General features: G+C 41.8%; 1 protein-coding gene across 4 annotated transcripts in view; it reads right to left on the bottom strand.

Annotated features, from left to right (window-relative positions):
- Positions 1 to 26,882, bottom strand: part of magi3b (membrane associated guanylate kinase, WW and PDZ domain containing 3b) — a 161,888-nt gene that overhangs the window by 62,497 nt on the left and 72,509 nt on the right. The window lies entirely within an intron of this gene.

Genomic DNA, 26,882 nt, shown 5'->3' on the forward strand with positions numbered 1-26,882 from the left:
AGTTAATAAAACATAATAATATCAAACATAATATGACTATTAACTTTATTGTGAAATTAAAACAGAACAGTAAAGGGAAAAAAAGTTTCAGTCTCTCGATTTGAAGCTTATGCATTGTACCATGAACATGTATAGACCTGTAACAGTCAACTGCATGAGGAGTTGGAAAGGTAGTAAATAATATCTTTAAAAACTACAAAAAAATCCCTTTCTATCAGCTGTGCACTGTTATGGTGTAAATATAGCCTATCTGCCAATTGGATCAAATATAAAAGTCAGCCAAATTAGTGTTTAGACAGCAAGGAGACGTATTGTGTGAAAAGAAATGGAAGATGTTGTTTAATTGCTAATATATTTATGATCCACGTCACGTCTTCTGATTAGGGCTCTATAAATAAATATCTACGGCAGATATGTAATATTTAATACAGCTGAACCGTGTATTACAATGCCGTTATGTGATGACTTCCAAAGAGAAAAGCAAGAACACTCGGAATAAAGTATTATTTTATTTAAAAAAAAATGTTTTATGATATCATATAAACACCATATCCCGAAATGCATTGCGGCTAAAACAATCAATGTATCAAAACCTCTGAAAAAAGAAAGGTGTCTCTTAGAATCGAAAGAGAAAAATGGGAAAAACACAGAAGCATCATACACAATTTAAACCAATAACTGTCGTATAATTAACAAGGATAAACTGATGTTTTTTAGTTGATGAGTACTGCAGATATCACTGTTAAATCATTTGATCATTGGTTTTATTATGAAAACGTCGAGACCGGAAATACTGTTTTCAACCCGTAACTTTACATGGAGGCTGCCGCATACCTCAAATCATCTTCGTAATATCTATCAAACTATATATCCTACATATCGACTGGACGTGGATTCTAGAAGTACAATATACACTTCTCGCTAGAAATCTAATCAAAAAGCATTTTAATGGCCAAACTATCATACAATTTAGGATTTTACAGAGAGGGTTATTTGTGAATAAACAACCATCTGTAACGTTTGCATTCAACGGGAGCACTAGAGGGCGAAAACTTTAAAACGTAATTATAGGACGTATTAAGTGCTTGAACAAACGACATATTTGGTCGTAATAAGAGCCCGAATAATCGGCCCATTTGGTCGTATGAGTTGGAGGACTTGTTGGTTTAACTTGTTTGCCACCATAGATTAGCTTGGTAGCATGCTAAATTTGCCATTTAATACTAAACACTAAAGTTACGCTGATGGGAAATTCATATATATGGCAAGTAAAGGGTGGTCATAAACCGTATTGTGATCAGGTAACAATAAACCCTGAATATCAATACCTGTTACAACAATCCATGCAATACTTACATTTCACTCAATACAAAATGTTCATCTCATAATGGCTCTAGAGGAAAAGTCAGGGAATCAGCAAAGTCAGTAGGATTTATCCTCCAGGTACCATGAATGTTTTTACATATTTTAACGGCAATCCATCTGATAGTTGTTTGAACCCTTTTTATTCGATAGCATGGTATTGGTAAATTTATAAAAATGCGTATAAACTGCACTGTCAGAGGTTTTAAGCAACTCACAGGTTTATCTAGGATTTGACAGTAGGCAAGATTTTTTTATATTTTGAATTTCACCAACATTTGATCAAAATCATCAAAATATTTGTTTGCTTTAGTCAGAAAATCTGACCATATATCATCTTTCCCTCGTTATAATTGATGCGTAATCTCTGTTTACCGGATTCTTGACAGACTCACTGGAATCACAGCACTATTGTTTGTTAATTGTTTGATTAAATCATCTTTTATTCAAATACAAGCTCCTTCCTTTTGTACCATCCTCTCCACTCAGTTTGGAAGCCATCGGTGTAAATGCTTGCATTTCATATTCACTCCCTCTCACCACTCCTACCTGTTTCATATGCAAAACTACATCTGGCACAAATGCAGGCAAACACTGTTCCTGCTAGAGAGAAACGAGGTCTCAAGTAATATCCAGGAAACAAGTGTGATTTAAGTGAGCTGTGTTGTTCTCCGCTAGTGGGAAGGTCGGTCTAATCCCAAACTTGTTGTCGAATCATGTCTGCATAAAAGTGAAGTCATGTTTTTCGTGGAGCAAGAACCTCGGCTAGACGTATTTAATTATTGAGAGCTGGAGAAAAACGTAAGAAAGAGAACGTATTGGATGCTGAAATGAGGTGGAAGGCGCCAAACATGCTCAGCCAGTCAGGAACAAAAAAAAGAAAAAGAGTAAAGCCTGTATCCTAATCTTGCTTAAATCTGCCTTAGACCTGATGGCAGTCTGCTTTTCTTTTTTAAATGTCAAACCAGGGAATGGTAAGTAAGCACATGTATCTCGTGCAGGGAAACCTGTTTCAGGACCACTTCAAATGCTGTTTATTCAACTAATTCTGTGCATTGTCGCATTCTCCGAGCATCAGACATTCCTTTTGATGCTTATTGAGTCTATAATGGCCACAAAGGGCTGAGTGATTCACAACCAAAGATGGCTGTCGAGTGCGGTATTCAGCAGCTTTGCCAGCCGTCAGAGAATGATGAGAGAAATATGAACTGGCATCTTCCTCGGTGAGCAGATAGGAATCAGACTACAAAGTACTTCATGCAAGCCATCGCAGAGCAGAGGACGGGAATCAGGGAAATATCTAGATCTCTTTCACTGTTTCTCTATCTCTCTGTGAGTTGTTTAAGTGACTGACAGATTGACAAAAGAGGATCATATTATTAATTCAACGACACGCACACCCAAGAAAAGATAAGCTTGAAATAGAAGCGTAATTGTTGCTGTGGTGATGAGATGTGCTATGCTCGTTGTTTTCGGGCAGCATACGCCTAGCCAGATTTTGCAGAGGAACAAAGTGAGCAAGACGGTGTGTGTGTGTGTGTGTGTGTGTGTGTGTGTGTGTGTGTGTGTGTGTGTGTGTGTGTGTGTGTGTGTGTGTGTGTGTGTGTGTGCGTGTGTCAGAGCAGAGAGTGTCAGAGGATGTGTGTGTCATTCTCTACTCTATTCTGTTAATCATTGCAGTGTGCTATCTCTAAAAGTAACTTTTCAAGGTCTGGACCGAAGGACAAGTCAATCTCTGCGTGTTTGTCGTGATGCAAAGACTCAGCGGTGAACAAAAGGTGCAGCTCACCGCCTAATTCTCCTCTCCGGGCTAAAGCTCCCCTACGAATCTCTCTTTTATCATCGCAGCTTCTTGTGGAAGGCAAAGGGTCGACGTTTCCGTGCCGCCTGAAATGCCAGTCCATCGCCTCCAATAGCATGCGTGTTATTGTTGAGTGAGCAAAGAGCATCCTGAGGGCAACAGGGCATCTTATTAAAGTGCATTGTGCTAAGAGAGCACGACACACACACATTTTGGAACTTCAACGCACACACTCTCAGCGTCCTGCGTTACTCAACCGTCCTTGCTAGTGACTGTATAGACCATTTTCATCACATAAAAAGTTTTTTGGCATTGCTGAAAGAGTAGTATTGAGAAAGGTTCAGGACAATCCCTTTTTGGAATGATGAATGTAGAAATGGTATAGCTTTGCATTTGAAGATGGAATAACTAACAATAACCTTTTGTTACATTTACTGGAACTGTAACTAAAACAACCAATCAGAGCTTTGGATTCTCTGATAGTGTCAAACCTTACTGGATTGTTTTAAGGAGCACTTGGGAAATACATTTTGTATTAAATAAATGATCAATCTAATACAATATGTGTTAGGATTTTGTTAAAAAGGAAACAAATATATACTTTTAACTGTAGATTTAAGGAAAATACTTAATCAACATCATATATTTACTATAAATCCATTTCCCATACGAAGGTAACGGTCGAGAAACACAACTTAAAAGTACCACGGTGCATACCCTCTAATAGGTAATACACTATACCTGCAGTATATTGCTCAGTTGATTTGATTGCAACTTTGTAGTCATTTATATTTCTCTCTGTAATTAAATGTCCTCATCCTGTGGATAACTATGCAAGTTTATTTTGCTTCAGAGGAAACTTTAGATCATTTACAGAAAGGAGTAAGAAAACAAAACAATGCTTCAGCAAACATCTGTACATTTAATGTTCCGCAGCTGTGTGCATGCAGCAAATGCAGCGTAATGCAGCTCAGAAGGAGCACTGAGGGGAGAAGTTCATGATGAGATATCCAGAGGATAATGATGGCAATTCCAATAACTCTCCTGGCTGGCACACCCACTCACTCTCGGTGCAGAATCTTAATCCTGGGCTCTAATCCTGCTGACTGAGAGGGCCCAGAGAGGCATTTATAACAAAGTAAGTAATAAAGGAGACAGCGCAGAATACATCCCCATGATGTTTATGACAGGACACACAGATTACATCAGCTTTGACACAGGGGAAAGCAACTAAACACAGCTATATGACAGGCCTTGTGGCTTTACGTGATAAACTGCCATTAATATCGGTTTCATGTATATTAATGTTCAACGCTAACTATTATGAAATCTGATTTCATTCTTAGTCTTCAACACAAATGAAGATGATGATGATGCATTTGTCAAGAGCATGACCTTGTGTCTTTGTATGAACGACGTGTGGGCCAAATGCCAGGATGTTACACACACAGAGGAGCAAAATGAGAGTGAGACTCCGTCAATGCAGGCGAAAACAGCTCCTGTAGATTAAACTACGGAGGGGTGTTTGTGTATCTGCAGACAGGGATTAACTGCCCACCCTCATCATGAGGCCATATTGGCTATAACTACCGTTTGCAGCTTGGGAGTCTGCAGGGAAACCGTTGGAAACAGGATGAATGCCTAATTGGCACAAGGCTGAGCGAGTTTCAGGGATTGTAGGATTTTGGGTGCTAAGGTATGGAGGCTCTGTTGGCGTCTCTCTGAAAAATTGTTTCTATGAACCAAAAAGCAGCCAGAAAACAGGGAACGCTTGAGTGTGTCTGACAGAAATGTTCTTTGTATAGTATATGTATATATTCAGGTAGGGACACAGTGAACCTGTATTTCTTAGCAACTGTGAGGACAGAGTATGAGAGAGAGACATCTAAGGGGCGGTTTATGTATCAAACCGCAAAAAACTTGTTGATAATGATCAAATGTTTCCGTGGCACGAAACAAAATGTGAAAGTTTTTAGGCAAAGTTCTTCCATGGTTTCTTCAGTTTGAACATTTAACTTTTGAGAACTTCTTCCCCTCTTCTTCATTAAATGAAAACGGGGTTTTCTTAAAAAAAAACATAATACTTCTCAAGATAAATTAAAACTCAGGGATCATACCGGCACAGAAAGGTTGAAATGATAATCAGCCCTAAGTAAGAGTTCACATTTTTTTTAGGGGTTCATGGCAGTTCCTTTTATTTTTGACAATTCAATTAGTTTTCTTTTTTTTTACATTTCAGTCATACAGACAGCGTTGCAGTCACTCTGGGATCAAAAGATCTCGCTGAGGGCCGTTTTCAGAACTACTTTCTGCATAATAAAATGTCCCTTAAATAAATAGTTGATGTGAGGCTTGTGGAATACCCTGAGCAAAATACATGTTCTATAAAATTATAATCAACTTCTTTGAATTGTATCTGGCAGCAGAAAATAATTTCACTATCTATTAATTTGCCAAAAATATTTAATGGACTAATAGATAACTTTTTCTTGCTAATACAATACATATACCAATCACAATTGAAAATAATGCTGTCAGATTGCTTTTTTAAACAAAATATATTCACTTCACTACTATATGTATAGTATCCAACAGGTGCAAACGCGCTTCAACGGCCTAAATAATTTAAGAGAATAGTGCTGCAGCTTCAGAATCAAAGCAAATAAGACACAAATGTGCCAAAACACAAGCAAATAAAAATAAATACATATAAATATATAAAATAAATAAACACACCATATGCGAAACATGCGCATCTTTTACTAAAAGCAAAACAATACATTTTTTTCCAAGAAGCTCATGACACAACACAAACCAGGGGACACTAAAACGTGATGCACACAGTTGGGACCGGAGTGCTTGTTGATGTTGGGGGATTATAAAGTTGGCCAGCTGTCACTGTTTCCAGTAGCACAGTTAGACGGTTTTATATTTGTGTTTTGTCAGTATATTTATAAAGACTAGGTTAGCCAACAAGCTTTCAGCTGATCTGGAATAATGTCGGTGGAAGCATGGGATCACATTGTTAAAATAAGCCAATAACTTTGGGTAAGTTTGCTGTGACAGTGACAGTTAGCTAACTTTTCATCAAAAACAAGGGCTGTGGTCTCAGCTGTATGCATCAGCTTTTTCGTTTATGCAGCGCTTTTGTAAGTGCTGCACATGTGTTGTGAAGTTGGCGAAGATGTTTCTTCATTGCAAGTGTTTTGGCATATTTATGTTTTTATATTTGCATAGGTTGTTTTTTTATATAGTGTATTTCTCCTGATTGAAAGGTTTGTGGTGGTTGTAATGTTTTTGCACCCTAACCCTAACCTTGAATAATTACATTTGAGAAGCTGAAACCATAATTTTTGCTTTAAAAATGACAAATATCAATCTATTTGAATCAGATCACATATTAATACAATCAAAACTATCTGCATAAGAAAGATGGCAAATAGGTGTTCTTTTTTTTTAAACTACTCTGGGTGAAGAAACCTTTGAGACTTGCTTTAATCAACTACCCTTAGCATGGATATTGTAATAAGCAAAGAAGAGAACAATAGAGAAGAAAAGCGGAGAGCCAAAGTGAGAGATACTGTAGGCAACAAAAAGGCAAGGAAAGCAGGATGAGGATCTCAGAAATCCAGGTAACATGCAGCATACAAACAAGGTGTTGTGAGGCCTGCACCAGCGGCTTTAAGGGGTGACAAGAGGGGAGAAGGGAGACAGGCCAGAGTAGGAGAGAGTCTGCCGCAGGGGCCGAGGGATTTCTGCCAGATGTGTTGACACTTCCTGGGCGAGAAGTCAATGGAGGAAAGCGTTGGAGGGCAAACTTTGACATGCCCGTGGCTTCGGGGGAAGGTTAGCTTTCAGACTCACACTCATGACAGTCGGCCAAGACTGGAGATCATAGGCAGAGGAGGAAACACGTGAGGAGGACACCAGAGGAGAAGCTGTTAGTGGTGTTCCCATGACGACCCCATGACAACCTGGCTCAGGTGTGTTCTGTGACCTGTTAGTAATTGCGCAGGTTCGTAATTATAAAGGTCTCATGAGGAGCATAAGGAGCTTCGATGCAAACAACCATACAAAGTCCCAACAAGCTCAGACTATAAACCTAATATAACCGCAATAAATCATATTTTTGGCAAGAACTTCGAGCAAACTCCTAAAGAGCTGCGTTAAAGACGTGGTGCAGTGTTTTAACACCGCATTACAAAACTTTATTATCAAAAATGACAGAAACTGAACATTTCTTGTGTATGATAAATATTAAATAGTAGATTTGGAAAAGGTAAATATCAAACTTATTTGTCTAATAAATTATTTATTGTTGCATTTCACTACACTGCAATTTATTTCTGAAAATCTGCAGATCATGTCAAGACAGCAAACAAGAATATTTGCATTAGTGCTTATCAGTGCATTTTTTCTGGGACGCATCAATTAGTCAATGAATTTATACATTGTCAGTGAAAAATGAAAAATGACTGTCTGTTTTCAAATAGCTTTTTTGGCTCAACCAACAGTCCAAAATGTATTTACAGCGAGAGGAGTGACAAAAAAAGCAGCTGGAGCCAATGATTGAATAAATATTTTAGTAATAATTCATCGTCAGATTGTTAATCATTTTCTGTTAATCAACTATTTAACGAATCATTTAAATGTAATATCCCCAGTGTTGAGATATATCTTGGGCTATGTACAGTATTTATGTTTATTTATATTTCCAAGCATATGCTCATACAGATTTGCAGAATCCCTACACAAACCAAAAAGGTGGCAGCAAGCAACAGCGGTCTGTGAAAAAGAAACAATGTGTTTTCATAACCTCTCCAAACCAGTGGCTGTGCACAAGACACAGGAATCTATTTTCTTCTCCCCTATTTGCACATGGCCCAGTTAAAAAAAGCATGTAAATCCATTACAGTCTGAATCCCTTCTCTGCAGCGTGAGTAAAATCTGCAAATCATACATTGATTCTTGAAGACAGACAACCTCAGGTATGTGCGCGGGGTTGAAAGAAGCAAGGGGGGAGGGGGGGCGAGGGGTGATGGAGCGAGACCACATCATTCTTGCAGACAAATTACATAACAGACACACTATGGTGTTCAGACCGGACGAGTCAAACCTGAAATGCGTTTCAGGCGGGATGTCTGCTGAGCAAGTGCATCATGATGTAACGTGATGAATCTCTGGGGAGACGCAGGGTAAGGATGTTAGGGGCTGCCATTTTCAGACAGCAGCCTGTACTGCGGAAGGGATGCATAACAAACATGGAACACACACACACACTCACTCACACACTCATGCACATACAAAACAGCCAGGTCTACATTTTAATGCACAAATATTCTTTATGGAGATAGATATAATAATTTCAATTTTTATAGCGCCTTTCAAGAAACCCAAGGACGCTTTACAATGGGTGATAAAATAACAAAACAACAACACTGAAGGCTCTGTCGCCAAAGGATTTCAGCTTGGAGCGCTGGATGGAGAGCAGCCCTGTGTCGAAGGACCGCAGCTGATGAGAGGGGGTGTAGGACTGAAGGAGGTCAGCAATGTATGCAGGGGCTAGGGTAGGGAGTGGTAGGAGGAGTTTGTACTGGATGCGTGACTTGACCGGGAGCCAGTGAAGGTGGATGAGGGTGGGGGTGATGTGTTGCCAGAGCTTAGTGCGGGTGAGGAGCCTGGCTGCAGAGTGCGGGTGAGGAGCCTGGCTGCAGAGTTCTGGACGTACTGGAGCCTGTCCAGGGCTTTGCTGGTGACCCCGAACAGAACTCCATTGCAGTAGTCCAGGCGAGAGGAGATGAACGCATGAATCAATGTTTCTGCAACGGGGTTGGGGAGAGAGGGCCGGAGTCTGGAGATGTTTCGTAGGTGAAAGAAAGCAGTTTTGACAGTAGACCTGATGTGGGAGTTGAAGGTGAGGCTAGAGTCCAGAGTGACTCCCAGGCTGCGAACCTCAGGGGAAGGGTTGATGGAGCAGCCATCGACGGTGAGAAGCAGATCTCCAACCTTCCGGAGCAGTGTTTTGGGGGCCACAACCACAAGTTCTGTTTTGTTATTATTGAGTTTCAGTAGGTTTGTTGACATCCAGGTTTTGATGTCGAGGAGGCAGTTGACTAGTGAAAAGGGGGTAGCTGGGATGATGGATTGGTGCTGATGTAGAGTTGGGTGTCGTCGGCATAGGAGTGGAAGTTGAGACCATGTTGGCGGATGATTTCACCGAGGGGGAGCATGTAGATATTGAATAGAAGGGGGCCAAGCACCGAACCTTGCGGCACACCTTGGTTGACAGGGGCTGGGGGAGAGCTGGATTTTCTGATGGTCACAAACTGTTGCCTGTTGGAGAGGTAAGAATGGAACCAGGAGAGGGCTGTACCAGAGAGGCCAAGGTAGAGGGATAGGCGGTTGAGTAGGATGGTGTGGGAGACTGTGTCAAATGCTGCGGAGATGTCCAGGAGGATGAGGATGCTGATGAGGCCTGAATCGGTGGCTATAAGGAGGTCATTGGTTATTGTGATGAGGGCAGTCTCTGTGCTGTTTATGGTTGGACATATGATGGTGGAGTTGGGCAGCAACTGCTCTTTCCATGATCTTGCCGGTAGTTGCTGTAGTTTCAGGTCTTCTGGGACTGGTCAACTTTCTGTCCCTAGAGTCAGAACTAAACATGGAGAAGCAGCGTTCAGTTATTATGCTCCAAATATCTGGAACAAACTACCAGAAATCTGCCGGTCCGCTGCAACTCTGACTACTTCTGTGGAGCCGCTCTAGTTGGCGGCCAGACGCTTTCATGGCACGGAGACTGGTGGTGAACCAGGGGGCTGAGTCGGTGAAGGAGACAGTACGAGTAATTAGGGGAGCAAGTGAGTCGAGACTCTGGGAAAGAGCAGTGTTGTACGGGGCTACCAGGCCATCAACCGAGGCGTCGGGGGGATCGGAGGCCAGGTGGGTAGCTATGAGGCTGGTTATGGCTGTTGCGCTCACTGATTTTAAGCTTCTGTAGGAAATTGTCCGCAGTACAAGTTGTCTGGGGAGGGGGATAGGCACAGTGAAGAGGATGGAGACAGCCAGGTTGAGGCAGGTGGGATGCAGTTGTGCCAGTGGTGCATACCAAATCCAGGGTGTGGCCTTTGGCATGGGTGGGATCATGGACATGTTGTTTAAAATTGAAGCAGTCCAGAAGTGCCAGGAAGTCAGAGGCAAACGTGCAGCAGGGTGAGTCCACATGAATGTTAAAATCTCCAAGAACGAGCGTAGATGGGGACATGGAGCAGATGGAGGTCAGTAGCTCAGATAGTTCCGACAGGAAGATGGCGGAGGCTGAGGCTTTGGGAGGGGGGGGGGGGGGGGGGGGGTGATATATAAGAACAGCCTGGAGCTATGCAGATCCAGAAAGAGTGAAGGCAAGACATTCAAGTGAGGTGGTGTTGTGTACAGGAAGCTCTTTGATCGAGATGTCTGCTCTGTATATTACAGCCAGCCCACCGCCCCGACCAGTGGAGCGGGGCTTTTGGAGGTAGACATAGCCAGGAGGTGTGGCTTGGTTGAGTAGTAGGAAATCCTGTCCAGTTTGCAATGTTTCAGTTAAGCAGAGGAAGTGAAGTTTATGATCAGTGATGATTTCATTGATCAGAGGTGCTTTTTTATTCAAGGAGCGCACATTCTGCAGCATGAATGTTGCAATGTTGCATTGTTGTTTGTGGTTGTTGAGGCAGAGGGGGTGAGTGGGCTGATGATGTCGATACAGCTGACGGATCTCAGATTACAACTGTGCCCGTAAGGTTTGCTCTGATGATTTCGGCGAAGTGCGATGGACCGCCTGTCTGTCAGTGTAGTGGGGATGTCATGATCGGAGTTGACAAACTTGCGACGTGCAGCCCTATGTACATAGCGGAGACGGCGAAGGAGTCCAAGTGAATTTATTGTAGTGAGGCAATTGGGAGTGTTGTGGCAAACAAGGTTCCAAATTTGCAGAGCGGAGTATTTCAAGAGAGCCATGTCAGCAGCACAGAGGAGCAGCGGCTAGCTACGAGCTGCTAAGCAGGGGCTAGGCGGCAGCTGAATTGAGAAGCCAGCAGTGGCTAGCAGCGAAATGCTAACAAGTAACTGGGTAGCAGCTGAGTTGAGGGGACAGACTGGGGATGTGGAGAAAGAAATGGAGCTCCAGAGATCTCAGGTTGAAGAGGATGGCTGGTAGCTATGCAGGAGCTAGCGGCTGATCGGCGGCTAGCAGTGACAGCCGATCGTCGGCAGTGGCAGCTGACCGTTGGAGAATGTTTAAGTATAATAGCTACACAGTAGATGGATCCGAACAGTTGTGATAGCTTTAGCAGACTATTTGCAGTGGATTTGTGGTTGTGAGAACACAAAATAGCACAGAAAACAGCACAGCAAACACGATTTTGGCTACGAAGTGAAGCGGCGACAAACACGCCAGCGTCCTCATTCTGCAGCGTCGTTATTTCAGAAAGCTTTTCTGATAATTACAGCATAATTAGCATTTTCTATATCTCTTTTTGTGTTCCAATGAATTTGTATCTAGTTTATTTCCATTTGGTCGTACCATCTTTAGAAATATTCTACATTATATTTTTTACCAACAAATATTTACAATTAGGATATACATAGATTAAACAATAACCTTACAGTACAGAAATAATCTAAAACCTTATAAATCACTTCAAACTAAATAAAAGAATACCAATATTAAATATTTCATAGAGCTAAACAAACAATAAATGGAAACTATTAAGTTACAGATCCTTAGCCTTAACATACAATACTGGAATCATGTTCATATTCAAAATGATACTTAATTATTAATATGTTGTAGACTACTTGCTGACCATTTATTCCTTAGCAATATTTTTTGTATTGTTTCTTAAATTCCTTACATTTTTTAGATAATTTTTCAATTTAAAATAAGTACACTGCAACACAGGCAAACACTGGCAATGCAGACAATAACAGTGTTCATGTTAATTTGAGTTCAGATTTTATTTTGTCAGATGTTATTGGTATACCATTGTTGTATTGTTGTAATATTATCTTGCAATAAAACAACAATAAGTATTAATTGGCTGCCTTGATTTTTAAATGGTTGGTCTGTACGTCCATCATAAAAACACCAATAGTTATATATTTTAGAACTTATACCTGCAGATATCTTCAGCAACAAGTCAATCTATAGAGCCATCTTTCTGTAGAATGCAAACACACATAAACATGAACACACCTTTCTGGTATTATAACTGAGGTACACAGAGGGCAGTCCTGAAAGCCTCACCTCTGACTCCCTCCAAACCTTAGACCTTTCCAATAATCACATCCAAATGAGTGCTCCACACCCGGGATGATCACAGCTCTAATCCCCATACTCATGTGGGGTAAAGCTACCAATTGTTTCTGTAGAGTAATTGCTACGCATAGTAATTATCCTCCATAAACACTGTTGCTACATGCCCCCCTGAAGAACCAGCTGTAATTATTTCCTTTGAAAAGGGAATTTTTCATTGCCTTAAATGAAACCACTTAGTGCGTTGGTAACTTTTAAGGTTTTTTGCAGTGTTGTAATGAGGGGATATTCTTGTTAAATAGAGCCTCGGCAGACTTCCCTTTCAAAGCATGGTGGCGGTTTGAAAGAGAGGAAGAGAAAGAGGGAGAGATAATGGGACGGTGGGAGGGATGGCTGTAGGCAAGGAAGTGGAAAGTTTATCGGCATTTCAAGGTTGTGATGAATCCTATCCACATGTGAAGCATCATTGACCACATTGCTCTTCATGGGCTATAAACAACAAACTAACGATTGCCTGCTGGCCACACATGCACCTGTATTTATACACTAATTCTTCCTCTACTGTGTTCTGCTGCAAATCTCCACGGCGGCTGCGTGATGCATGCTGACACCTTTATATAAATTATGAAAGCATAGACCAAATGGGGCATTAGTCTCTGTCTGGCTCCAACAAAAACACACTGGGACCACCTTCAAGCTTTCCATCGGTGAATAAAAAAGTGAGGATAAATCAAGCTGTCAAATATTTTTGCATCGACCTGCAAACTGCCGGATTAAAAATAGTCCTTGTGCTTACAAAAGCTCTGCCACCCACTCTCTATGGTTCAACTTATTGCATCCACCACGCCCCTCCACCTAGAGAGAAAGAGAAACTCACTCCAAATCAATTAGAGGTGATTTATGCTGTTTTACGACGGTTATTTATCTCTCCCAATATCCAAAAGGAAGGACCATAAGGGGTTTTGGAGGACAATGATTAATTTAATCAAGTGTGAGTGAACTTTCTCCAAAAATCATGCCGCTCCAACAGATAATCCGCTTTCCCTGAAACGTTTCCAACAGGATTAGCCCCCAAGGGAAGCCTGGATGCGTTATACAGGGAAGAAAGAAAGAGAGGTAGAGCAAGAAGGAGAGAGAAAGGAGATAAATTGAGAGAAAACAGACAGAGAGAGGGTGAGACACAGGGGGACAGAGATGCAGGAATAGAGGGGCAGGTTTGAGAATGACATTCAGAAGGGGAACATGCCTGGAAAAAGGAAAAACTAAACATATTGAATTTAAGTATCAATAAAGATTAATTTCGGTTTGGAAAATGTCAGAGTAGATATAAGTGATGGAAAACAGAATGGATGGACTTCGACATAAAATTGTTACTTGTGCATTTACATTTTTTGGAAGAAATAAGGTCTTATGATGGTGGCAAAGTTAAACTGTTTCCTCCTTAAGTTCACCTCAAACTGGAAGAGTTGAGCTGCTCACTTGCCCACAGCTGTTTAAATGTGTGGCATTTTCTGCCTGTGAGCTTACAGCTTAGACATTAAAGGTCCCCTATCACGCTATTTTTAGGCAATAGTATAGGTCTCAGATATATAAAAAAATGTAAAAAACATATCTCTGAAGTTTTTTAAACTGAAAGAAATACAAATAAGAGGGGGCGGAGCTTATGCCGGCTCATGCGGGACTTGGCAGATACTGTCTAAAATGCTGCGGTGATGAAACGCAAGGATTATTAGATCAAGGATTATTTCTGAAACAGTATGGGGCTCAAAGGCTTTCTCTCTTGCCGGTTATACCACAAGGTGAGTTCCTTTTTATTTCCTGCTTCTTCACACACATGCTCTCTCCAGTACAGGTTGGCTCTGAGTGTTAGCGATGTAATGTAAACACCGACCATATAGAGTGCAACAGTGACGCGTCCTACTGTAAAACCCGGAAGTAAGCTGCGCAAGGGTTCCTATAAATAAATCTATCGATTAGATTTATGATTTGAAAATTATAAAAGTAGGGTAGACATGAGGAGATTCTCCGACTGAACAAAACGTGATCTGTTTCTTAAATGTGTATCAACCACAGACCTTATTTCCAGCTATTTTCAAAAATCCTATCGAGAAATTGCATTGCTTTTTTGTCGAAGGAACCCATGCGCAGCTTACCTCCAGGTTTTAGGACGCGTCACTGTGGCACTCTATTACGTCCAAAACAGTCGGGCATTGTTTCTGATAGCAACGTTTCTGATAGTGTTGTGGGTCCGCCGCCGATATTACGTCATATCGGCCACAAATCTGGATCAGCTCCGTTGTACCCCGGTTTTAGAGATTTGGGTACGCAGGAAAAGAGAGAGGGTTTCATTTTCTGATGCTGCGTGAGTTCCCTGACACACCGGGGACACATATTTATGTATAAAAGACATCAGAAAGTGCATTTTGCATGATAGGTCCCCTTTAATATAAATCAGTGGTGAGGGTCGAATTGAGTCAGGCACATGACAGACAGGAAAGGGTTTATACTGTACGTCAGCTGTTGTGGGATTCCTCTTGAAAGCAGTTTTGTTTTTTGACTTGATCCGAAAGTTTTTCCATCTAGGTGGGCGGATTTTCTTGTATCGAGAGCTTATAACATTTGTGAAAACCCTTGTTGAATTACAAAAGAATGCTTTACAATCATAAAACTACAGGCAATCCCTGAAAGCTGACCTGTTGTTCTCATCTTACATTATCAAGATAGTCAGGTGTACACTGTCTACATGGACTCTTCTATTAATATCACGATTGTCACTTTAACATGTCATTTTGTATTTAACATGCATGTAGAGTTTATATTTGTATTCTGTTTTATTTTTGTAAAAGCACTTTTATTATCTACTTCTTTATCTGTATTTATCTTTGTATTTGTACTGCTGGAACAGCCATACTTCCCTGCTAGGGATCAATAAAGGGTAATCTTGTTTTATTTGTTGATAAAAGATTAAATTAATCCATATTAGATAATATTCAAGAATCCACAATAGTGGGCAAATATCCCCAAAGAGGGATTATCTTTAAAAAAATGCAACATAAATCAGAATTGTGGATTAAAGTCAAAAGAAAGGGGCGGGGCTTCAGCAGAAGCTCCGATAGTACAAGGTGTAGTGACCGCTCAGAATACAAGCTAAGCAGGTTTGCTGAAAGTAAGATTTCTGTATTGAAGTACAATCTCAAGGCTCACACAGCCCACCAAAGTCCACCTCTGGCCTGAGAATTCAACTTCCTATTTAAAATGTTGCTGCAAGCTGGTTGTAACAACTGCCAAAGGGGCGGCGCTGAGCCACTCTGAAAGCTGTAGCCTCTGATAAAGCTCCTCTCTTCCACGCTTAAAGAGCAACTTGCAGGTTCGAGACACCTGTGAATAAATGGGTAGGAAATTATGCATACTAGATTTTCAAAAAAATATACAGAAATATAGACTACAGTGACATATGGCGTCGTTTTAGTAAGACATTTTCACTTCCGCATAAAAAAGCCCTCGCACCTGACCTCCCGCGTGTGACGTAACATGGGGGAGAGCGGCCGGTCTAACGTATGAATAAACATGGATCACAATGCTAGTTTTGACACAGAAGAGGTTGAAAATATATATTCGAATGCATATGATTATAATTATGAGCCTGCTATGCGTCCAAGAGACCAGGAGCAGCCAAGGATTAGAAAAAATAACAGCCATCGGAGAGAAATGGAGCTTTGGTGTGTGGAGAACCAGTTGAGAAAAGAGCAGCTGTCTTGGTGAGTGACCGGCGTTAGCTACAGTTAATGTTAGCTAACGTCACATCACAACATTGTAAAGTTAGCTATCATATATCAGGCTATAACTAAAGTAGTATTGATAATATAGTAACGTTACTGGCAGGACTGTTGATACTGATCCTTAACAGAAACTAATGCGCAAGTATCAGCCGTATCTCGCGTTACCTAATGCAACTCCACACTACGGTGCTGTGTACCGGAGGGGAGACGCGAGATACGGCTGATACTTGACGATCTGGCGGAGAAAGGTTGTGGAGCCTCCGTTGATATGCCGTTGTAAATGGCTTGATGGAAAGCAGGTGTGTAGTCGGGGAGGGTGCACAGCTGATTGCAGCAGGTGAGTGGAGGTTGAGCCGGGAGCCTGGAGTGACAGCCACCACGCACACAGAAACAACACAGACAGGGGGAAACAAACAAACACAAAGGAGATGGCTGGAGCAGTACAGCCACCACAGCGTTACCTAATGCAACTCCACACTACGTCTTACGGTGCCGTGTACCGGAGGGGAGAGAGAGAGAGCAGCGAAGGGGGGGAGAGAGATGTTATAAGGGTTCCTGATAAAGCTGTGGAGAGTATGTGCTGCAGGTAGGTGGATGCACAACGTACCCAGGAACGAAAGCTAGCTCCAGTCCTTTACCCGTGAGGGAAACTGTGGACTCGATGTCCTGACAGGCTGGAGTTTGTGCAATCTGCACAAACACAAGCTCACCATGATTACAAATGGCGAAATGCAATGTAAAATTACCGAAAAAATACCAGCTCACTAAATCACAACCGCTCAAACCAACTACAAAACTACTACCACGGATTGGGCAGAGAACGAGTCCGAGAAAGTTGCTCCCCCATGTGACGTTATATGACGCGTTTGACGTATGACGTTAAAAAAAAGCAGTTTTTAGTAGCAGAGCTCAAAACGGCTCCTTTTCCTCTGAATTCCTGCCCTTATGTCTTGTAAAACATATAAAATCCTGCATTAACATTTTTAATTGTAATTTTCAAGTAAAGGTTAAGCATAAATGTAGTAAAAAAAAAAACCTGCAAGTTGCTCTTTAATGCCATGGCCCTGAATTATTCACCGACTTGGTGGAGAAGGCTTGTGCATGCTACAAGCTTGCTAAGTGTGTTAGCCTAAAAAAACATAATGCAATAAAGCTCATCCATGCATAATGGATGGTAGAATGGGCCTGGGCGCTCTGTCGTGGGAAGACAGATTTAAACAGAGGGGGTCAGAGGGACCGCACTCAATGCAGACTTTGCCAAATCGTTGTCCTCCCATGCCACGGGACTCTCCAGCCACAACCCCCCCCCCTTGCATCAACTGCTTTCTCTTTTTATCCATCCAGCTTTAGTTTTATTCGATTTCCAAGAAGTTGAGGACATCACTACACTAAGAAAGTCAATGCGGATCACTGAGGAGTGAATAAACAGATTATATTCTGTATTTCGGGGGGGTTTATTTAAGCAGGACATAATTATTTTTGCTGGCTCTAATTAAATATAATAAGCTAAGATAGTGATCTCTGTGTCACATGATTGCATGCAGCATAATGTGCAATCAACACCACTCTGGTGTTAGCATGCCAGCACAGCTCTGCCTCTCCGCAATTAGGGAGCTGATTGTCCCCGGGGTGTTGCATGTCATACCGGCTCATTTATCACTTTGCCTGTAGCATCGCTTCATAAGTCCAATTCACACCTTCAGAATCCATCATGCTCATACATGGAAAGATGTCCTAGTCCTAAAATATTCAAGGTTACACTGGCATGAAAAAAATATTTGATGTCTGCTCACATTCAGCCTTCATATTGATATTTTTGGGGAGTGGGCTGAAGGAACGCATTTTTATGACTGCTATGACTAATCAGACTTTAATTTCCGTTTGATAATTTGACCAAACGTTAGACTTTTCTGGTTTGATCTCGCGATGTGTTTTGGCAACCAAGTTGGAGTAGTGTGATTTGCTACCGAGGTGGCAGCAGCTTGTGTTAATAAGCCCGAAGAGGCAGAATGCTACTCAGTATGCTGTGCACATACTTTATACTGAAGAAATATGCTTGGCTCTTTTACACCATCAGTGAAGTCGTATCCGCTGTTCAGAAGCATTCAGCAGGGACCAGCTCATAAAAAGAGGAACCTTTTTATTTCTTCTATAGACAATTATGTTTGATACATGTGTCCTTGAGGTCCTGCTTGACTCAATATAACCAGCTCATTAATTGCTCTGGATAAAGAACGATTCAAAATGCACAAATTTCAAATGTCACTGTCCTTTTTCCAACCAAATTCGTATACAATTAATTTTTTGAAAAGATAAAATAAGTTTTTTAAATACTTATTTAGTCAAAAAAAGTACCCACTTCCACCCTGAAGGTCGGCGCTCAAAAAGGAAAAAGAGAGATTTATGCGCCACAGATACAGTGTGTAAATAAACTGCTAAAAACCAAGCAGAGGGCTGTTAAGCATGCATAAGCCCTTTGAATTAGTCTTCCTGATCTGCCTTGGATGACAGCCGTTCGCGCCGGCAGAATGCGATATGAGAGCATATCACCACAACACAGACTGCTCCCTTATGTCAACTCTTGCTCTCCACACAAAAACCTAACTTTGGCATTATTCAGTCATTATTCTACGCTGCCGCTAACACGGCAAAGCCCTCAACGACTTAAAGTGGCTGAGCTGCGGCTGAATGATTTCCAAGCATTGTTTAGGGTCGAGCGGTGATCTGCTGTTATCAAGACATCCTGCCCCTTTGGTGTTTTGTCTTCCATGTTATAACATTACAATTCCTCTGAGACAGACCTCTTATACTCTGCCCATTCTGCTCACCAGCCGACAGCATGTGAATGGATCCAGGATTCATTACTCATCGTGTCGCATCAACAGCATCTCTTTGTTTAACATCCAGTAAATCCTCTTATAAATATAAAAGAGGAAAGTGGTAGTATATACATGGGAGTAACATTTAAAACCAATATTCAGACTTTCATCCTGTGTATTATTCAGACTTATTATAAAACAGATAATTGGCACTTGATCTTATGTTGCTCTGAAGTGCTTCCTACAACAAACACTGACGAACAATATACCAAATAAGTCCAGAGTGGTTTGAAGCATCTCCCGGCAATCTTTCAGCAAGGACAAGAGGGGAATAGAAGGAAGGAGTGACCAGTGGAGACTAAAAGCAAAAGACCACCCTCTTTTTTTTCACTTTGGTCCTGATGCTGCAAGACAGATGTGGTTGCAACTGTTGCCAATGTGTGTCACCGACACTTGCGGGTATGTGGTATTGGGAGCTGGTATGTGATGCTTGTCTACAGCTTGGAGGCTGAAGAGTCACACCCTCCAATATGTAGGTCAGTCGTTGTGTGTGGGTTTATCTGTGTGTATGTGTAAATGTGTTTATGCTTATATGTATTGCTCATTTTTAATGTGGCCTATGCATGTTGGTTCCCTCAGTGTGTGTGTGTTAGTAAATCATGGCCTGCTACAGGGCCATGACACAGCTTGTCATCTTGTCAAAGCAAGAGCCCAGCCACTCTGAGAAAATAGCTGCGGGAGAAGAAACAAGATGTCATGGTTTAGCGAATATGTACTCCCCGTGCTATCGGTCAGATGCAGATTTAAAGAGCAAAAAAAGCAAAAGCACATGGTGGCTTCTTTTCAACTTCCTGCTTATCTTGCACTTTAACCATTTGAAAAGACTGACATTCCGTGCAATGTGTCAGGAGTGAGGTGTAATTAAAGTGCATCTAGAGTGGCGATCCATTAAAATGATAGTGGCCAATCTTGCAGCCAGCAGGTGCCATGGTCAAAGCAATTGACCTGAGATTATTGAGGTGTGATACAGCAGGGGGATTGACAGCCTGCTGAAAACAGAAAAGGTCCCTAGAAGAGACAGATTGTTGTCCTGTTAGTGTTTACTGTGTTCATGTAAAAGAAAAGGTCTCTCTTCATGGTCTATTGGTGATAAAGCAGCATGGGCGAAGTGTGTGTGTGTGTGTGTGTGTGTGTGTGTGTGTGTGTGTGTGTGTGTGTGTGTGTGTGTGTGTGTGTGTGTGTGTGTGTGTGTGTGTGTGTGTGTGTGTGTGTGTGTGTGTGTGTGTGTGTGTGTGTGTGTGTGTGTGTGTGTGTGTGTGTGTGTCTGTGTGTGTCTGTGTGTGTCTGTGTGTGTCTGTGTGTGGTTGTGTGCTAGGAGAGTGAAAACAGCTGAGAGAAGAAGACGTATTTATCCTCACATGGTGTCATCATCTGTGAAAGTGTGGTTGTGAAAGAGACAAAAAGAGGCTTTGAACATGAGCATACAACATTGCGTCACCTTCTTAAACTAATGGCCTAAGTCATATTTGAACGTTTTTCAAAAAACAGAAAAAACTTCACCTAATATAGAATATATGATATATATAAATTATTTCACACAAAAAGGTTATGACAATATATGACTATTGACATACAAATAACACTATCTGTCAATTGTGTAAAATAAGAGGATTAGATGACTTAGGCCAATTTAGGAACATGTTGTTGTGACTTAGGCAATTTGAAACCGGACTTAGGCCTTATTACTTCTGGAGTAAGTGACTTAGGCAAAACAGTGCACTTCTCTTTCCCGCATTACTGTGACAGACCATGGGGCTGGGTCAGCCACCAACAGTTTAAAATGCTAGAAGAGCATACAGAGACTCAGGAAACAGAGGGCAATTTGGCCCTTTAATTCAATATACTGTAGCAAACTCAAAAGGTACAACTTAAATAACTCTTAGCTAAATAAAACAAAAGGCAAGTAAATCAAATGCTGAGGAGGCATGTGCCTCTCCTCACTACTCCCTCCAGCTCTTCTTTGCTGTGTTTTTAATTGTAGCCAACCCTTTTCCATTTAAATCAGTTTCTCCCCTGAACCTTTCTCAGTCATCTTCGTGTGTGTGTGTGTGTGTGTGTGTGTATGTGTATGTGTATGTGTATGTGTATGTGTATGTGTATGTGTATGTGTATGTGTGTGTGTGTGTGTGTGTGTGTGTGTGTGTGTGTGTGTGTGTGTGTGTGTGTGTGTGTGTGTGTGTGTGTGTGTGTAATTATGTGGCAAATTTTCAAAAAGCTGATGACACTCGAAGGGCATGACATGTTTCATGGACGGAAGGTCCTGAAACCTCCTCGCCTTGATTGGCAGAGCGTCAACTTCAGCAGTTGTAGCTGCCTGTTGAGATTCCCGATGTAGTTGGGAGATGGTTGTGCCTGGGTGAAGGAACTTCTTGTCTTTGTAGGCAGTAGTGTGAATCAACAGTGGGCAGATCCTTCAACCAGTCCTTAAGGAAATCTGTCACAGCACTTTCCAGCTTTGTATTTTTGCCACTCTTAGGGCCAGATGTAGTTGACGGGTCTGCCACTTGTTCGTCATGGTCGATGGTGTCTTTGTTCAGCCAGTGTAATGGTTCTTTCAGGGATACCAAGTGTAGAAGAAAAAAAGCCTTGCACACTTTAAGATTTGTTCCGTCCTGAAGTAGTTTCAGTTGGTAGGAAAATGATGAACTGCGCCTGGATCCCTCACCAACTTTGTTTTGCTTCATGGCAACCTTTGTGACCAAAGTGGTGACGTATAACCGATGTTCTTCCCAGTTGTCCATTGACCAAACTTTCGGAAATATCCACTGCCTCTGCTCTTCTGTAATGGATTGACAGTCTCGAGTTGTGACTCGCTGACAGAACTTTGAATTGCAGGGAAGGCCCATAGCCTTTGTAGCTATTTCTTTGCCGCCTTTGGCCTTGTATGCCATTCCTTTGAGACGTTTCTTCTTGGATTCATTTTGCTTCCATGTTTCTGGGCTGAGGTATTTATGTTGTTTCCTTTTGACCGTATTGTTTTCATACACATCCTCTAGATGAGGACCATAATGTTCTGAAGTTGCTGCCAGACTGTCATTTTCAGGGACAGAGGACTCATCAGAGGATGGATTGTAGTTTGGGTCAATGATAACATCATCATCATCTATGTCTTCTTCATGGTGTGGACGGGTCTGCTAAGGCATCTTCAGCAACACTCTTCTTCAATGAAAGTGTTTAGTGTTTAGGTTATTGTCTGCTCCTTCTGATTCAGGGTGTTTTTCAATGTCGAGTAAGGCTGCTCCAGAGCCACTATTTCAAGGATACTAGGTCATCGAGTCCCGCCGAAGGACTGTTCCGATGTACAGGATCCTTGGAATTCTACCAAGGCCGGCATAATTCATTGCTGGAAATTTCTAGGCTGCACATGTGTATCCTCTGCGGTCTTAAAATCCCCACAATGCTTTGCACACGGACCAATTCCCCAAATCTTTGGCGGAAAATTTAAGGCGGGGCCTCTCATATGACGCACACCTGCACAGTTGCTAGCCTGTTCCATTCTTCGTTCTCCGAAAGCCAGGAATGATTCTTGCCAAGCCTCTGATGGACCTGACTCGGAGGACAAGGAAGCGTCCTCGACATTGAGAAACACCCACAGTGTCTTGGCCTGGTACATGCTGCTCCACCTCTTTAACGACAGTCTCATTTTCATTGGATGATTCCTGATCGTTGTCTGATAAGTCAATTGCATCTCCTACCAAAAAGGAGTAGGCGTACGGTCACAACTGTGTGATCATTGTGAAAAACATTTTTGTAATTGCACTGTGGTCCTATGCATTAATACATTAAAGCTATTTAATGAATATTATTTGGCCAAATTCAGTTAAAAAAACATTTAATCTTTCCTAATAAGATGGAAATGTAATGTGGAAAAAGGACAATATTAAGAATTAAAACAGACAAACGCAAAATGTACTTTTCCTTATTTATAATTATGCTGTAATTGTAACCGTTAGTTTTGAAATATTAGATTCGTTTTTAAATGAGTCTTTACTGTCCCAGAGGGAAATGTGTGCATGCTTCATGGAGCTACAGTAGCTACAGTAACTATAGTACCTACAGTAGCTACATTAGCTACAGTTACTATAAATTGTGAAATTAAAAGACTAAATAACTACACGACATTTATAGCCTAGCCTATAGTATAGTTAGACCCTCCAGAAAAACGCGATTCTGCGATCGCAGAATTTACCGCATAATCAGCAAAATGGCGCATATTTTTAAAAGGCCGCATATTTATCAAAAGTCGCATAATCCCCGCATTTTTCAAAACAAGGTTGAGGGAAAAAAAGTTAACTCATCTTGACGTGACGTCATCAGCTCGCGCATCACAGAATGTAAACAACACTGTATAGAGTGAACGTGTGGAGCTCACACGATAGAGAAAACACCAAGATGAAAAAATCGAATCCATCTCATTTACCGACGAACATTTCTACTAAAGACCGGGCAAAAAGTGGGGGGAAACTATTCTGCACCCCGTGCAACTGTGTGTTGCAGCATAAGAGAAAATCAACGGTGACGACCCACTTTGATTCATTCAAACATTCGAAAATGCTTTCTGCTGCTGCGGACAAGAAAGCCATTCAACTCACGTTCACCGAGGGATCAACCTCCAAAACCCTTTCGAGGGCTACAAGAAACGAAGTGAGTAGCCTACAAGATTGAAGCTGCAGATAACGAACGAGTAAATGAAAACAGAATGAGGCGGAGAAGTGTGTGGGGGGAGGGGTGGTTTGTGTGAGATTAAAATAGCCCAATTGCTTTTACAATAAATAAACATTGAATGTGTTTAATCAAATAGTAAAGGGGTTTAACGTTAGTGGCAGGTTGTGTGTGAGAGAGAATAAATAAGACAGCCCAATATTTAAAAAAACTGTTATTCTTTTTTCCCGCATATTTAGCATATTTCGCAACTTCCCGCAATTTCACCGCATAAAATCAAATGAAAACCCTGCATGTTTAATCGCATAATCAAGGATTTTAGCCCGCATAATCAAGGAATTTAGCCCGCATAATCAAGGATTTTTCCCCCACGTTTTTCTGGAGGGTCTATATAGTAAACATCACTTATCAACAGGGGATAAGTCCTGAACCATGAAAATAACTTAATGTATCTGTTAGTTTTTCTTTCTTCTTGAAGCAGCCATTTTGTAAAGCTTGTAAAATGGTCTAAGTCACAAGACAATGTGACTTAGGCCATTATCTTTTTTAAATATATGGCCTAAGTCACACTCTTTGACAAAGGCCATTATACTATCAGGGTAGGAACAGCACTTTCTTTTCAATAAGGATGTAGGCAATTTTACCAGAGGTGGCCAGCATCAAGAAGAGATGATTTAGGCAAAAAAACCATTTTCTCCAAAATATGACTTAGGCCATTAGTTTAAGAAGGTGACGGCTTGAATTGCTTGATCATAAGGTATTTGGCCAGAGTAGAATATCATGTTTTCTCAGGGAATTGCATTTGTAAAAACTGTTGATCATATTGGACTTAAGTGATTGCACCACTGCAGATGTTCTCTATTGAATGGTGTGGCACTATATTGAGCCTGAGTGTGCTAAAAATGCATTTGTAAAGTAAATTCTCAAGCCAGTGTGTTCAAAGGAGTACCAAATGTAATCGGCTGGTGCATGAGATGTTTTTTTTTCGAATCAATTGATACCTCCTCTCAACTTCTATTCCACAGAAATGGACCATTACAGATTCATATTTCACGCAGCTGGAAATGTATGTTATTCACTTAATGTTGTTGAAACGAAAATGACATGAAGGTATTGAATCAAACACAGGATGTGTCAAAATTGCGACTTTCTCAGCAATACATTGGTCCAGGTGCAGTGGTAAAAACAACACACACACACACACACACACACACACACACACACACACACACACACACACACACACACACACACACACACACACACACACACACACACACACACACACACACACACACACACACACACACACACACACACACACACACACACACACACACACACACACACACACACACACACACACACACACACACACACACACACCATTTATTCAGATTGTTTTACTGATCTATAAACATTTTAAATAGCTTTAAATATAGAAATGTGCTTCGTTCTTCCAACTTAATTCCTCTTGTTGGGTTTCTGTATGCACCGTTATACCAAAGCAAGTTCCTGGTATGTGTAAACTCAATTCTCAATAAATCTGATACTGATTCTGAAGGAGCAGCTTCCTCGCTGTAACCAAAGTGCTTTAATGGAATTTTCTAAGACGGGCTACTCTGGCTGGATTGCCAGTGTAATGCATGGCAGTAAATCACAGTCATTGTCTACGTAGTTGTGCAGTGAATGATGGGAAAGTCATAGGGAAGGAGTGGTCAGGCTTGTCATGGCCTTGAGGAAATGCTACGGTTCAGTGTGGGGTTGAAAGAGAAAAGCATTCAGAGTTGCCTTTCTGATATAGTTTGCCCTAAACAGGCAGTTAGCAGCTTATCTCCATGATACATTCAGCACGTAACAATGTAGAGTAAATGGCATGCTGACCTTTATTCCTCTTTACATGCCTTTGCAATGCAAATATTACCCTGATGTCACCACAGGTCCACTAACAAACCTCCCCATGGTGTTCTGCTGTCGTTCTGACCTATCGCCTCATATTAAAGGATGTGTGCTGTAGCACGCTGCTCTCAAAAGCCCCAGCTGAGCGCTTAGCCAAATCCCACTGTGCTCCAGTGATTATCATAGCTTTGAGCATAAATGTGGCCAAATTCCTCTGTCCCCTCCTTGAAAGTCAAAACTGTTTCTGTATTCTACAGTAGCAGTCATCCTATGAGACAGACGATAAATCACGGCAGTGAAGCATGCACTGCAACAAAGGACTGCAGTGCTGCACTTTAACCCAGCCCAGCTACTGCAGCTGGCCCCCTCCCTTCCTCTCCCTCGCGTTGATTACAGGCAGAGAAACTTATGGGCTAGAGCTTGATCATCATCTGCATTGGCCAAACATCCTTCCTTCCTTCTTTGCCTCCCCCTCCGCTCTCTCCTCCATTCTTTCCACCTCTAAAGCCCTTTACTCCCCTCCATTACACTAATAAGGCTAATCACCCCTCTGGCTGCTGCAGCCATGGGCCAGGAGAACATGTCAGCAAGGGGAGATCAATGGACTACATCAAAGGGCTGGAGCAGCACACAAACCACCCCAGCACAGGGCCCGAGAGATAAGGCTGCTGCTCCCCTACATTTTTCATGAGATTATCTACCACTGTTCTGTTCTTGCCTGTGGTTTAAGTGCAGGGTGCTTTTAATGAGCTGGGCAGCACCAGATACTAATGCTGATGGCAACATCCAACATCTTGGAACCACATGCATGCAGACATGATAGCGCACACGTGCACGGGTTGCAGGCATGCACATTTAGCCGTGCAACCACCGGTGCATGCAAGGTTGATACAGCATGTGTGAGTATCTGCACAGAAACACCCATGCAGGTACGGCCGTGTTATTTCTACCGATGCATTAGAGGTTCATCCATAATAGATTAGTTGCTAATTAGGGGATATTTTGCCGGTGCTAAAGTAATGTTGAGGACAGAGAGAGGAAGAGTAGTTTGCTTTGCCAGCCAACTCAGCAGCCCACTTTCAGCTCCGTCTTCCTCACTTTTCGCTCTTCCTGAAGGCTGCTTTACAATCCAAGGGTGCTAACTCGGACTCCTCGGAGGAACAGGCTGGCTGAGGAGCCCAGAAGAAGGAGGATGTGAAGTAGAGGCTGGT

The sequence above is a fragment of the Notothenia rossii genome (genome assembly GCF_949606895.1).
Source record: "Notothenia rossii genome assembly, chromosome: 5".
NCBI classification, from domain to species: domain Eukaryota; kingdom Metazoa; phylum Chordata; class Actinopteri; order Perciformes; family Nototheniidae; genus Notothenia; species Notothenia rossii.